At 39.8% G+C, this 2,931-nt stretch overlaps 1 pseudogene across 1 annotated transcript; it reads left to right on the forward strand.

The window, feature by feature from the left end:
* LOC309793261 (mitochondrial import inner membrane translocase subunit Tim17-B-like) lies at positions 1-505 on the forward strand (annotated as a pseudogene). Its single transcript has one exon. The product of its transcript is annotated as a mitochondrial import inner membrane translocase subunit Tim17-B-like (transcript).
* Positions 506-2,931: the final 2,426 nt, after the last annotated feature.

A 2,931-nucleotide genomic window follows, 5' to 3' on the forward strand; every position in this document is an offset into this window, starting at 1 on the left:
CGGTTGGGAGCCTTGCCCATGGTGAGTTGTGGATGACTGCGGTGGAGCCTTCACTATGGGTGTAATCGGCGGTGGAGTCTTCCAGGCCATTAAGGGCTTCCGCAATGCCCCTGTCGGAATTCGGCACTGAATGAGAGGAAGTGTCAAAGCTGTGAGGATCCGAGCCCCTCAGATTGGAGGTAGCTTCGCGGTGCGGGGGAGCCTGTTCTCCACCATCAACTGCAGTCTGGTGTGGCTGCGGGGCAAGGAAGATCCCTGGAACTCCATCACCAGTGGAGCATTGACCGGGGCTGTGCTGGCTGCCTGCAGTGGCCCATTGGCCACAGTGGGCTCAGCAATGATGGGAGGCATTCTGTTGGCCCTCATCGAGGATGCGGGCATCCTCCTCACTCGCAGCAGTTCCGCACTGCATCCCCATTCCTGGAGGACCCCAGCCAGCTGCCCCCTAAGGAGGGTACCCCAGCCCCAGGCTACCCCAGCTATCGGCAATACCACTGAGGAAGTGACCGCCTGTCACCACCACCGTGGGAGCTCCTCCTCGGTTCCCTCCCTGATGATCTACCTCAAAGGGAGGGCTGGCTCTCAGTTGGTCCTGGGACCCTCCAGAGAGGGCCTCTACTCTGTTGCCTTATCCCAGGTTTGGGGTGGGGCACCCCAGCTACCCTGATGGATGGGTCCCTTCTCGCTCAGTCACCCCAGCCCCCATTCATATGTAACAAGCTCTCACCTCAGTCCCTTTGCATGGCACCCTGATGAGTATTTAAAGCCAGTTTTGAAATGCCAAAAATAATAATAATAATAATAAGGTATGAACACTACAGCAATGTGAAAAATACTATGCCATTATTTTCAAAAGCCAAGTATCAGTGTAACGTGATTTTAAGACAAACATTTTTCACATTTTTAATTCATGAAATTGGGATGCGTCTTAAAATTTTTGCAGCCAAATGACAGTCTTGACATAGTTGTACATTCATGCACATTCATGAACTTGGTCTGAAAATCTTAAGTTGACATTTGCTTAGATCAAGCAAGGACCAGCATCAAAACTTGCAGAAGGGGAGTCAGTAGCTGGTAAGAAAATTCCAGAAAAAAAAAAGTGGAACATTTTTCTGAAATTTTCAGTTCTTTATTGACGTATAATACATACTTGAAGAAACAAGTATCGTTAAATGTACTTAAACTCAATGAATTTTCACAAGTTGAATACATCCCTGGTTATCAGCAACCAGATCAAGAAACAATATTACCAACACCTCAGAAGTCCCCTTTCGAGTGGAGAACTCAAGAAATGCTGCAACACCAAGGTTCTTAATGACACAAGTGTGTTATGGAAAAACACGGGCATCTAGGATGTCAGCCAAGTCAAACAGACTCACAAGAGTCTAATTTTGAATGCAAAGAAGCTTATGCCATATGTTGACCAATTTGTTTTGCTTCCTCAACCATGTACAAGAGCAGGTATTTTATTTTTAAATGTATGTGACAAAAGACTTAGAATTCTTTCAATACATACACATTTTAAAATTCTAATAAGAAAGCATTGTGTTGTAGTTTAAATGTCAGCAAGTTTCTCTTTAAGATACAAAAAATAATGGTGCTTTCTTACAACTTACAATTTTGTGAGTATAATATGCAATATGAAAATAGTGTGGTGCGAATATAGCTGATTGGGTTTTCTTTTCTCTACGTATTAAGCATGTATTAGGAGAACCAATAGGGGATATATATATCTTATATATCCTATGTATATGAGGAGATTTATCATAGGATTTGGTTCAGGAGATTATAGAGGCCGAGAAATCCTGCAATCAGCTGTCTGCAAGCTGGAGAACTGGGGAAGCCAGTGGTGTAATTCAGTCCAAATCTGAAGGCCTGAGAATCAGGAGTGCCAATGGCCACCCCTTTTTTTTTTAAATATAAAACACCTCTAGTTCCATTCTTATAACAAGATCCAATTTTGGTATACCTAGTATTCCTATTATTTAGATAGTAAGATCAGATCCAGGAGTGCTTTAAGAGGGAATTTGGCTAAGGGGTAAAGGAAAATTAAGACGACGTGGGAACCTAATTGTGGAAAGTGTTACAGGAGGGGAAGTATAAAAGGATGACATGAAAACTAAGAATAAATTATGATACTTCACAACTTACTTTAAGGATACTTGAATCTTCCTCTTTTTAAAAATTTTAGAAACATTTTACCATTTTAATTGTGATATTTTTAAACATATAGAAAATAATGAAACATATCCATCTCCTAGATTTATTCAATGTTAATTTTTACTTTTTTTGGTTTGTTTTAAAGAAATAGAATGTTAAGAGTATAACTGAAGTCCCACTCAGCCATTTTCTCCCTTTCTCAGGGATAACTACTATTTTGCAGTTGATGCCTATTATTCCTTTAGGTTTTTTTTTTTACTATGTTTGTGCATGTATATGTATGTGTGTGTGTGTAATAAAAGTATCATTGAGTATCTTAAAGTTTTACATATATAGTATCATTGTATATATACTTTTGCTGACTATAACTCAACATTAGATTCTGGATAAATGAAGATTCTATCATTTAACTGTTGTAATAGTTTTCCATTATTTATCCATAAATCCACAATTTATCATTACCCTACCGAAGAGCAGTTAGGTTTTTTCACTTTTTTGCCATTTAAAAATTCTGCTATAAATATCCATGTGCAAGTTTTTGTGTGGGCCTGAGTTTTCAATTCCTTTGGGTAAATACCAAAGAGAGTGATTGCTAAATCATATGGTAAAAGTATGTTAAGTTTTGTAAGAAATCACCAAACTATCTTCCTTCTAGCTTCCCAGTTCCAAAGCCACACCCACGGTTCTAGGTATTTGCTATCACTCCACTTGCATTGCCCAGATCTGTACTAGTTATCTATTGCTGCATAACAAAACACCACAAAATTTAGT

The sequence above is a fragment of the Mesoplodon mirus genome, assembly GCF_964341445.2.
Source record: "Mesoplodon mirus genome assembly, chromosome: 2".
Classification (NCBI taxonomy): domain Eukaryota; kingdom Metazoa; phylum Chordata; class Mammalia; order Artiodactyla; family Ziphiidae; genus Mesoplodon; species Mesoplodon mirus.